Genomic DNA, 12,835 nt, shown 5'->3' with positions numbered 1-12,835 from the left:
TTGGATATAAGGCCTCTATCTGTTGTAGGATTGGTAAAGATCTTTTCCCAATCTGTTGGTTGCCGTTTTGTCCTAACCACAGTGTCCTTTGCCTTACAGAAGCTTTGCAGTTTTATGAGATCCCATTTGTCGATTCTTGATCTTAGAGCATAAGCCATTGGTGTTTTGTTCAGGAAATTTTTTCCAGAGCCCATGTGTTCCAGATGCTTCCCTAGTTTTTCTTCTATTAGTTTGAGTGTGTCTGGTTTGATGTGGAGGTCCTTGATCCACTTGGACTTAAGCTTTGTACAGGGTGATAAGCATGGATCGATCTGCATTCTTCTACATGTTGCCCTCCAGTTGAACCAGCACCATTTGCTGAAAATGCTATCTTTTTTCCATTGGATGGTTTTGGCTCCTTTGTCAAAAATCAAGTGACCATAGGTGTGTGGGTTCATTTCTGGGTCTTCAATTCTATTCCATTGGTCTATCTGTCTGTCTCTGTACCAATACCATGCAGTTTTTATCACTATTGCTCTGTAATACTGCTTGAGTTCAGGGATAGTGATTCCCCCTGAAGTCCTTTTATTGTTGAGGATAGCTTTAGCTATCCGCTATCCTGGGTTTTTTGTTATTCCAGATGAATTTGCAAATTGTTCTGTCTAACTCTTTGAAGAATTGGATTGGTATTTTGATGGGGATTGCATTGAATCTGTAGATTGCTTTTGGTAAAATGGCCATTTTTACTATATTAATCCTGCCAATCCATGAGCATGGGAGATCTTTCCATCTTCTGAGGTCTTCTTCAATTTCTTTCCTCAGTGTCTTGAATTTCTTATTGTACAGATCTTTTACTTGCTTTGTTAAAGTCACACCGAGGTACTTTATATTATTTGGGTCTATTATGAAGGGTGTCGTTTCCCTAATTTCTTTTTCGGCTTGTTTCTCTTTTGTATAGAGGAAGGCAACTGATTTATTTGAGTTAATTTTATACCCAGCCACTTTGCTGAAGTTGTTTATCAGCTTTAGTAGTTCTCTGGTGGAACTTTTGGGATCACTTAAATATACTATCATGTCATCTGCAAATAGTGATATTTTGACCTCTTCTTTTCCGATCTGTATCCCCTTGATCTCCTTTTGTTGTCTGATTGCTCTGGCTAGAACTTCAAGAACTATATTGAATAAGTAGGGAGAGAGTGGGCAGCCTTGTCTAGTCCCTGATTTTAGTGGGATTGCTTCAAGTTTCTCTCCATTTAGTTTAATGTTAGCAACTGGTTTGCTGTATATGGCTTTTACTATGTTTAGGTATGGGCCTTGAATTCCTATTCTTTCCAGGACTTTTATCATGAAGGGGTGTTGAATTTTGTCAAATGCTTTCTCAGCATCTAATGAAATGATCATGTGGTTCTGTTCTTTCAGTTTGTTTATATAATGGATCACGTTGATGGTTTTCCGTATATTAAACCATCCCTGCATGCCTGGGATGAAGCCTACTTGGTCATGGTGGATGATTGTTTTGATGTGCTCTTGAATTCGGTTTGCCAGAATTTTATTGAATATTTTTGCGTCGATATTCATAAGGGAAATCGGTCTGAAGTTCTCTTTCTTTGTTGTGTCTTTGTGTGGTTTAGGTATAAGAGTAATTGTGGCTTCGTAGAAGGAATTCGGTAGGGCTCCATCTGTTTCAATTTTGTGGAATAGTTTGGATAATATTGGTATGAGGTCTTCTATGAAGGTTTGATAGAATTCTGCACTAAACCCGTCGGGACCTGGGCTCTTTTTGGTTGGGAGACCTTTAATGACTGCTTCTATTTCCTTAGGAGTTATGGGGTTGTTTAACTGGTTTATCTGTTCCTGATTTAACTTCGATACCTGGTATCTGTCTAGGAAATTGTCCATTTCCTGAAGATTTTCAAATTTTGTTGAATATAGGTTTTTATAGTAAGATCTGATGATTTTTTGAATTTCCTCTGAATCTGTAGTTATGTCTCCCTTTTCATTTCTGATTTTGTTAATTTGGACGCACTCTCTGTGTCCTCTCGTTAGTCTGGCTAAGGGTTTATCTATCTTGTTGATTTTCTCAAAGAACCAACTTTTGGTTCTGTTGATTCTTTCTATGGTCCTTTTTGTTTCTACTTGGTTGATTTCAGCTCTGAGTTTGATTATTTCCTGCCTTCTACTCCTCCTGGGTGTATTTGCTTCTTTTTGTTCTAGAGCTTTTAGGTGTGCTGTCAAGCTGCTGACATATGCTCTTTCCTGTTTCTTTCTGCAGGCACTCAGCGCTATGAGTTTTCCTCTTAGCACAGCTTTCATTGTGTCCCATAAGTTTGGGTATGTTGTATCTTCATTTTCATTAAATTCTAAAAAGTTTTTAATTTCTTTCTTTATTTCTTCCTTGACCAGGTTATCATTGAGTAGAGCATTGTTGAATTTCCACGTATATGTGGGCATTCTTCCCTTATTGTTATTGAAGACCAGTTTTAGGCCGTGGTGGTCCGATAGCACGCATGGGATTATTTCTATCTTTCTGTACCTGTTGAGGCCCGTTTTTTGACCAATTATATGGTCAATTTTGGAGAAAGTACCATGAGGAGCTGAGAAGAAGGTATATCCTTTTGCTTTAGGATAGAATGTTCTATAAATATCCGTTAAGTCCATTTGGCTCATGACTTCTCTTAGTCTGTCGACATCACTGTTTAATTTCTGTTTCCATGATCTGTCCATTGATGAGAGTGGGGTGTTGAAATCTCCCACTATTATTGTGTGAGGTGCAATGTGTGTTTTGCGCCTTAGTAAGGTTTCTTTTACGTATGTAGGTGCCCTTGTATTTGGGGCATAGATATTTAGGATTGAGAGTTCATCTTGGTGGATTTTTCCTTTGATGAATATTAAGTGTCCTTCCTTATCTTTTTTGATGACTTTTAGTTGGAAATTGATTTTATTTGATATTAGAATGGCTACTCCAGCTTGCTTCTTCTGACCATTTGCTTGGAAAGTTGTTTTCCAGCCTTTCACTCTGAGGTAGTGTCTGTCTTTGTCTCTGAGGTGTGTTTCCTGTAGGCAGCAGAATGCAGGGTCCTCGTTGCGTATCCAGTTTGTTAATCTATGTCTTTTTATTGGGGAGTTGAGGCCATTGATATTGAGAGATATTAAGGAATAGTGATTATTGTTTCCCTTTATATTCATATTTGGATGTGAGGTTATGTTTGTGTGCTTTCATTCTCTTTGTTTTGTTGCCATGACGATTAGTTTCTTGCTTCTTCTAGGGTATAGCTTGCCTCCTTATGTTGGGCTTTACCATTTATTATCCTTTGTAGTGCTGGATTTGTAGAAAGATATTGTGTAAATTTGGTTTTGTCATGGAATATCTTGGTTTCTCCATCAATGTTAATTGAGAGTTTTGCTGGATACAGTAACCTGGGCTGGCATTTGTGTTCTCTTAGGGTCTGTATGACTTCAGTCCAGGATCTTCTGGCCTTCATAGTTTCTGGCGAGAAGTCTGGTGTGATTCTGATAGGTCTCCCTTTATATGTTACTTGACCTTTTTCCCTTACTGCTTTTAATATTCTTTCTTTATTTTGTGCGTTTGGTGTTTTGACAATTATGTGACGGGAGGTGTTTCTTTTCTGGTCCAATCTATTTGGAGTTCTGTAGGCTTCTTGTATGTCTATGCGTATCTCTTTTTTTAGGTTAGGGAAGTTTTCTTCTATGATTTTGTTGAAGATATTTACTGGTCCTTTGAGCTGGGAGTCTTCACTCTCTTCTATACCTATTATCCTTAGGTTTGATCTTCTCATTGAGTCCTGGATTTCCTGTATGTTTTGGACCAGTAGCTTTTTCTGCTTTACATTATCTTTGACAGTTGAGTCAATGATTTCTATGGAATCTTCTGCTCCTGAGAGTCTCTCTTCCATCTCTTGTATTCTGTTGGTGAAGCTTGTATCTACAGCTCCTTGTCTCTTCTTTTGGTTTTCTATATCCAGGGTTGTTTCCATGTGTTCTTTCTTGATTGCTTCTATTTCCATTTTTAATTCCTTCAACTGTTTGTGTTTTCCTGGAATTCTTTCAGGGATTTTTGCGATTCCTCTCTGTAGGCTTCTACTTGTTTATTAATGTTTTCCTGTGTTTCCCTAAGTGTGTTCATGTCTTTCTTGAAGTCCTCCAGCATCATGATCAAATATGATTTTGAAACTAGATCTTGCTTTTCTGGTGTGTTTGGATATTCCATGTTTGTTTTGGTGGGAGAATTGGGCTCCGATGATGGCATGTAGTCTTGGTTTCTGTTGCTTGGATTCCTGCGCTTGCCTCTCGCCATCAGATTATCTCTAGTGTTACTTTGTTCTGCTATTTCTGACAGTGGCTAGACTGTCCTATAAGCCTGTGTGTCAGGAGTGCTGTAGACCTGTTTTCCTCTCTTTCAGTCAGTTATGGGGACAGAGTGTTCTGCTTTTGGGCGTGTAGTTTTTCCTCTCTACAGGTCTTCAGCTGTTCCTGTGGGCCTGTGTCTTGAGTTCACCAGGCAGCTTTCTTGCAGCAGAAAATTTGGTCTTACCTGTGGTCCCGAGGCTCAGGTTCGCTCGTGGGGTGCTGCCCAGGGGCTCTCTGCAGTGGCAGCAACCAGGAAGACCTGTGCCGCCCCTTCCGGGAGCTTCAGTGCACCAGGGTTCCAGATGGTCTTTGGCTTTTTCCTCTGGCGTCCGAGACGTGTGTGCAGGGAGCAGTCTCTTCTGGTTTCCCAGGCTTGTCTGCCTCTCTGAAGGTTTAGCTCTCCCTCCCACGGGATTTGGGTGCAGAGAACTGTTTATCCGGTCTGTTTCTTTCAGGTTCTGGTGGTGTCTCAGGTGCAGGGGTCCTGCTGCTCCTGGGCCCTCCCCCACGGGAGCCCAGAGGCCTTATACAGTTTCCTCTTGGGCCAGGGATGTGGGCAGGGGTGAGCAGTGTTGGTGGTCTCTTCCGCTCTGCAGCCTCAGGAGTGCCCACCTGACCAGGCGGTTGGGTCTCTCTCTCACCGGGTCTGGGAGCAGAGAGCTGCTGCGGGCCGGGATCCGCGGGTGTGGGACTTCCCATAGATGTACTTTTTAATAATCAGTATAATAAAGGAAAAATGTATAGTTCATTAATGGAACTAAGGGAAACAGACGCCACAAAACACAACATGGGCAAAGTTCTATTTCCACAAATTTACAAAATCGAGTCTCTAAAATATTTAGTTTTGAACCTTTGGGAAGTAGTTAAAGCTATATCTGTTTTCCAGGGGAAGTAATCATAGTTTCTCCCATCTTTATTTTGAAGACATAAGGAGAGGGCTCGTATGTTAAGGAGGAAACCTCAGCAAAGGCAGTGGTGGGGAAGGGTGCATGGGTGGCCACTGCAACTCCCCCTTTACCTGTTAAAACAACTGTCATGGAGAGACAACAGACTTGGAGATAGATAGATAGATAGATAGATAGATAGATAGATAGATAGATAGATAGTAGATAGATAATAAATGCATAGATAGATTAATAGATAGTAATAGATATATAAATAGATAGATAGAAAGATAGATACATAGATGATAGATAGACAGACAGATAGATGGAAAGAGAGATAGACAGACAGACAGACAGATAGCAGATAGGCAGACAGACAGACAGACAGACAGATGGTATCCTGCCATGGTAATATAATAATATCTGGGAAATGATGTCTGATGCCATTGGTCATGCCTGTTCATGTATGCAGCCTGCTTCTCCACAACATCTTAATTTTTTGTAGCTTTTTCTAACCAAATATTAAAAGCTGTCAGTGTCCATATGGTAAGTAGGTCATAAATTCTTGAATTCAGATCAGTAAGAATATGAATTTAATGCTTAGTAACTCCCTCCAAACAGCCCTTTGTACATGAACTATTCAACACCCAGGGTTTCCTAGCTAACAGAGTTGGATACCAGACAACGCAGCGAGTAACCTCTTTGATTTCAAAGTAATACGGTCATAGCTGAATAAATACAATTGAATCGGAAAGTAACAGAAAACCTGATGAGGAGCCTTAAGATCTATTTTAGAGGGTCCAGAGTTCATACCAGTGGTTAGAATTGAAGCCCAACTCTAAATCTAGAAAAATCCTCCACTGCACATGAGAATCAATGTCAGATCTGACAAAATCCTTTAGCGTTTACCTAAAGATCGATAAATATATTCATGAGACCCTAAAGTATCTGAAGTAGTCTGGAGAGGTCACTCTGTGGTTCCATTCATTTTATGGGGAAAAGCCAACTAAAATAGAGGCCCACTGCAATGTAAGTAGTTATAGCACAGAGAGATATCAGATCTGAGTCATACTGCCAGTCTGCTTAAAGCCACTGTTCATTCTAAAAAAGAGTAGTGGGATATGTCTTTCTTTTGTGCACATCTGCTTATTTTCCAAATGGATTACGAAGGACTTTTAATAAATTGAAAATAAGATTAATATGAAAACAAAGTACTTTGAATGGGTTAATTTTTTGAACACCCAGAATATCAATCGCTAAGTTCCTACAATTTTTATTAATAAAAACATCTACGTATAAAATTGGACCACTAATAAATACAACTACTTTTCAGGGTTGCTTTCTCCATCTTAATTTATTTGTCACAGCCACTTTTAAGGAAGACTGATTTAGGAAGAATTAAAGCAACATTCTTCAATCCATTCCACTAGATCAGATCTGGCCTGTTCTGAAGACTCCCTGGACTTGTATGAACTTTAGAAGATGAACCTATGTTGGGATACCCAGGAGCCAAGCAACTTCTCATTAGACTGTCTGTTTATGCAGTGAATACACATGAATGTAGCAGAATGAAATTACTCATTTACATGCTAATCATGGCCAATAAAGGCCTTGTGTCATCTAGGTTTGTCTAAGGTGATGGCTACAGAGTTCACAGTCAACACTGGCTGGACTAGTCACAGTAGCAGAAAAGGTGTGTCCAGCAGTTACCTTGGATAACAATATGACAATAAAAAGACCTCAGGTGGCCTTGGCCTGGACTTCATGCACATTTATACTTAAGGACATGCCTGGATTTAGAGCTTGGACTTCAACTTAGAAATGACTACACAGTTTTGATCCAAGGCTTACAACTTTCCAGCTACCATTCATGCCACATCTCTAGCTCTCCCTTTCTTTATCTACAAAATAAAGATTAAAAATCAGTTCTGTGCACTTTCATTTAAAATGCTAAGAAGAAACTTTATAATTTTGCTTTTCCATTGATATAGAATTGCATGATTACTACCCCTTAACTCAGTCAAAGGTGTCCCCCGCAAAGGAATAGTTACAGAAGTCAGTGTCGTACAGTATAGATGCTAATCTGGGTTTGGAAATCCCTTATTCGTTACACTTTACCTAACAATCTCTCCAAAACCAAAAATTTAATGGCTTAAAACAACAATGTTCTGTATTTATACATAACTCTTTCATACTTGATAGGCCTAAATAGGGGAGAATATCTCAAATCTGCTTCACATGGTATTAGCAAAGGCCTATTGTGCCTGATATTCCTTCAGGCAACTCTTTATTAATACTATAATGGTATGTTAATTAATCATTCTATAATTTTCGAACATGACTGGGAATACTGCAAGCCCTCTGAGAACTGGACTCCAACATCCCCCGGTACCATTTATATGGTATTTTATTAAGCAAAGCAGTGAAAAGGGTCCTGAAATGCAGGGATAGGAACATTAGCTTCCACTTCTAGATGGTCAGAGTGAAAAGGAAGAATATAGAAAGGCTTGTCGGAGCCTCAGTTTCATTCCTTCCACTTTAGGACTCAGGGGTTTGTGAATCACTAGCGTAGCAGTTCTATGCCTTGGTGATGCTGACCCCTTTCCCTACAGTTCCTCAGGTTGTGATGGCTCACAACCATAAATTATTTAGTTGCTATTTCATAGCAATAACTTTGCTACTGTTATGAATCATTATGTAGACATCTGGAATGCAGGAATATCTGATATGTGATCCCTAAAGGGGCTATGACCCACTAGTGGAGAACCTCTGCTCTAAAAAGAAATTTAATCTTCACCCACAGGAAAGTCTAAGTTCGTGTTTACTTCCTGTACCTTCAATTCCCTCAGGAGGAACAAAATGAAGTAAAGGTCAGGAGAATCCTTTCTGTGAAGGACAGTAAGATCCTACCGCCTGTATCTTAGTTCTCCAGTCTCAGTTGTCACATATTAAAAGTTGAAGGTCGCTTGTCTATGTCTTCTTAGTGTATGTGCTAAGTCCTCTAAGTTGGAAAAGCCACAAGCAACTAACTGGGTAAGCATTTCTGTAAGCACCTCCAGGCTGCATTTAGTGGGTTTCAACTGATAAAGAGTTTTTGTCAAACCATCTCAAGCATTCTGTTAACATTTGGGAAAGCTTCACTCTGACATGATCATGAAGGAACAGGCACTGAACTTTTAAGGGCATCACTGTAAGGTAGTAGAGCCCTGTGGGCAACTCTGGCATTCAACGAATCCCCTCAAGCCTCAGCGGTCACTGGGACAGGGGTCTTTAGATATATCTTTGACTGAATACCTGCAAACAGTCTAAAAGATGGGATTGAGTTAGTAGTTTTCCTAAGTTTCAAATTGTGTGGCAGCCAAAATCATTGAACATTGACAGTTTTGACTGTAAAAATAAAAAAGAACATTCATTATAAGTCAAGTAGCCAAATTTACAGCACAGAATGTAATATCAAATGTTTGGTTATAAAAATGAGCAAAAGAAACTCACAGGGGTTTTTGGGGTTTGTTTTGTTTTTTGTTTTTTGTTTTTACATTAGATTAGTTAGAAAAAGGAGATATTCTTTTACTTTTTATAAAATTTATTTTTTCTGTAATATAGAGAGACTCAATATTGAAGTCACAGTGTGATAATGAAGCCTGAGGCACCTCTGGTGCTGCAGAGGTAACGAAGCACTTAGAAGCATTCACTGTTTCCCAGAGGACCTGGATTCATTTCCTTGTTGGGTAGCTCACAGCTGCCTGTAACTGCAGGTCAAGTAGACACAATGCCCTCTTCTGGCTTCTGGGAGTGCTTTCTGCATGCTGGGCATATACAGACCAGCATGAACATACACATATAAATAAAGGAAGATAAATACAATTATGAAACTAAATCGGCTGTGTTAAGATTAGGTAGAATGATTTGAATTGAAGATCCTACTGATTAGGGAGTAGAGATGCATGCAGTTCAGTTGGTACTCAATTTTCACCATAGAGTGGTTCTCACAAACGATGGGATAAAACCATCTGTGAAATATAAAAATGAAACCTCTGGAAGTGGATTTGAAGCTAACTGTTCCCAGCAGTTGATTTATCTAAAGCTTTCTAATGAAGACTTTCATTGATGTCACCATTTTGTTACATGGATTTCATTCATTCATTTTGTTTCCTCTTGGATTTTTTTTCTACATTTTCTTATTTCCCTCTATGAAGTTCTGGTTTTGTAAACTTTAAGGCTGCTTACTCATCAGCAGCTCTACAGCAGATACCTTTGCCCTCCCAGCAAAGTCACCCTGTGACATTGCAGCAATCAACTAGAAATAGTTGCATGGTGTGTTTCATTTGACTGTGTATAAACACGTAGGAAACCATAAAGGTCTAGTTTCAACATCTGGGATGACATTCCTTATACCTTCTATTTCCAGAATGCCCTAAAATGTATCGTAAATTATTCTGATAAAACAGTTTTTAATGTGTTACAAGAGAGCAGATCTGTTAATAGTAGTCTCTGTAACAACTGCATTTATAAACATAGATTGCTAAGATGAATACATGTCTCACATCCATAGTGATCTTTAATTATGGGAGAAAACACGTGTCCCTCATTCCAGTTTAGGCCAATAGAATGGACTACTTTTGAAAGGTTTTGGAATTCATTGCCATGGCTTTTCTTGAATATTGAGTTGCTTAAATAGTTGAGTCACTTGAAAATACACACATTATTTTCCTCCTCCTATTCTCTCCAATGCTATAGGTGAAGAATGTATATATACAGAGTTTTGTACTATCTGGCTCCAAATTGTGGATGTTCTATACTTTACACTGACACTGATGTTTTCAGCGTTAATTTTTATGTAGGATTTTGTTTCATTCTATACATTTAGCATGGGGAATACTCAATATCTGTTTTACTGTACACATCATTATTATTAAAACAATCTTTTCTTGTAGTATTGCTATAAGAAAATATCTTAATTTGTTCTCTATAGGCATTTGAGTTCATTGAAATGTCAGAGTGTTTACTGGAGAAAAAAATGTGGATCCTTCTTTTATCCCATTTTTCTTTTCCTGTGTATGCTCCACATCTTGCTGAAGCTATGCCCTAGAACATTGCTAAGCAATGCTAACAGCTACGTTAGTTGTGATCCCAGTTCTCAGGCAGCCAATAGACTGCAACCAAGGGCACTACTACCAAACTCACTAAGAAGTAAATGTGATCTTTGTTTACTCAGGTAAATGAAAACAATCACACCTGCAACCTTGGGATGGTTCGATGGATAAGACAGCTTGCAGTGAGAACAAGAGGACCTGAGTTCAAATTGCCAGCACCCACTACACCACTCCCACTATTTCTCCCACACAGTTCTTTTAAAAGACAATCAACACACAGGTAACGTTATATGGATTCAATAGGGTATGTTCAGAAATATATGTGTGTATACATATATGCATGCAATAACCATTAGCGGAAAACATACACAACATATTAGGAGAGCTGGAGAGGTGTGTGGGAAGGTTTGGAGGAAGGCAAGGGAACTGATAAGTGTTATAATTATGTTTTAATCTCAAAGATTAAAAGGACAATGACGGTGAACAGTCAGGCAGGGACTTTTAACCTGGCCTTGGAGAATAGACTTTAGGAGATCCTGGTTCTTGCCAAAGTCAAGACAAAACAGAGAGAGACCCTGTCTCAAATGTTGTGGTGGAGAGTGATAGAACATACCTGTAGAAGCTGCTGACCTCTGCAGAGCATGCTCCAGCATGTGAGACCCACCACATACACATCTGCACGCATCACAAAGTTAAAGAATAGCTAAATGAACTAGATTAAAATAACTTTACAAAAGAAACGATGAAGTTGTCCCTACTGGCTCCCCCTTTCCCTCTCCTCTCTTTCTTTGTTTTCTCTTTTTCTGTGTGATGACGTAGAGCCTCACTCTGTAACCAGACAGGCCTAGGGCTCCATATCCAGCACATGGAAACCTTGAGCTATCAGCCATCCTCTGGCTTCTGACTCCTGCAGACTTGGATTACTGGTTTGAGTAGCCATAACTGGCTTCTTGCCTTTCAATAGGACTGTATAGATATTACAGTCTATACTATTGTCAATATAATATGTGAAGACAATCCATTTTTTATACAAACTTACATACTTAGAGGTAAAATTACCAATTATGGAAAACAACTGAACATGTTTATCATCTAAAAGGAAGAAGCTTAGCTACCCTGAAGTTTGATATTAGATTGTATCCATAAACTTTGGTTGTATAATTACCATGTTAGCTTTAAATATAATTTTCAAAATAATAAATAGAACAAATGCAGATGGGATTAGAAATTTCTATAGAAACAAGGAGCTACTGGCTATTAAATCAACTGTGGTAATGAAACACAAGGAGGACCATCTAAAATGAATGAATGGGACACTTTCATTCCATTGGCTGTGTGAAAATTTCTATAGGAAATTGAAACTCCAGATGAAGAGTAAGTTACTGACATTCTTAGATAACTTGCCTCTTACCCTCAGGAAGACATTCCAGGGGAGTAACAATTACATGGTCACACTGAACCAACAGAGTTATTCCTCTGTATGAGAACATGATAAAAGTAAATGAATAAAGTTTTAGGATATGGACATGTATCAGTGATTCCAACTCCATCGGTGCCTGTGTGACTATGGATAGTGCCTCTAAAGACATGGGTGTATTTCCCTATACACAAAGATAAAAATGCTGAGTTCCACCACTCAAGGTGCCTGTTTAAGTAAGGGTCTGGTTTTAGGTGGAATCCTCTGAGGCACCAATATTTGTGAGCTTTTCTTCTTCTAATCTCTGTATTTGTAAATGTAGACATTTCATTAAGAAATTCTTAACATTTTAATAATCCTAAAACCTATATTGCTACAAGAGTATCATATGAGTTAAATCTATCTTTGCAGAAATTTATTTTAATGGTTTTTCTAATGAATTGCAATAAATCTAGATGTTAATAAAGCACAGAGTGCCATGTTTTGTATTAAACTATCTTAGATCCTGTCTAAGGCCACTAAAGACAGTGAGGTAAGGGAACAAACTAAGAAGAGATCCCATCTTCTGCTTTCTTGAAGTCTAGGAGTGCAGCCCTCATGATTCAGATTTCTGAGGAAAGTTCATTCATCCTTTCCTCTCTCCCATTTAAAAAATGAATAACTAAAATGCACTCATACTTGGCCACTTTATAAATTTTTCCATTCTTATGAATGTAAAGGAGCATTAAGTATTACATTTGCAAGATTTTATTTTAATAACAGAGAGTTTGAATACATAATTCAGTCATCCGGAAGTCTTCACACCTATTTCCACAGATTTGTATTCTAGTTGGATAAGGGGAAGAAACTGGATTTTGAGGCACCTGGATTTCCATTATTTGGTAATCTTTAGAAGAGCTTTTATTTTTCCTCAAGTAAAGCAATTTCTCGAAGATATATTTCAGAAGTGGTAGGGTATTTCTCTGTGGAGGATTCTTATACGGACACATTTTCCACTTTTTTTTGTCCTATTGTCCTGTAGCTCACTGCTGGAAGACTCAGCTGATTTCATTTAGATTGCCTATCTACTGGCTGCAGTACCTCCAGGTACAAAA

At 38.6% G+C, this 12,835-nt stretch overlaps 1 protein-coding gene across 13 annotated transcripts in view; it reads left to right on the top strand.

The window, feature by feature from the left end:
* Lingo2 (leucine rich repeat and Ig domain containing 2) overlaps positions 1 to 12,835 on the top strand; it is a 1,315,053-nt gene that overhangs the window by 1,119,061 nt on the left and 183,157 nt on the right. For 12 of the 13 annotated variants that reach the window (XM_087548872.1, XM_087548874.1, XM_087548871.1 and 9 more), the window contains one exon: positions 10,447 to 10,604. The gene's annotated coding sequence lies outside the window, so the exon portion shown is untranslated. 13 annotated transcript variants of the gene reach the window in all.

This window comes from Rattus norvegicus, chromosome 5 (genome assembly GCF_021556685.1).
Source record: "Rattus norvegicus strain SHRSP/BbbUtx chromosome 5, alternate assembly SHRSP_T2T, whole genome shotgun sequence".
In the NCBI taxonomy this organism is placed as follows: domain Eukaryota; kingdom Metazoa; phylum Chordata; class Mammalia; order Rodentia; family Muridae; genus Rattus; species Rattus norvegicus.
The sequence above is the reverse complement of the archived record's forward strand: the minus strand, read 5'-3'. Positions and strand labels throughout refer to the sequence as shown.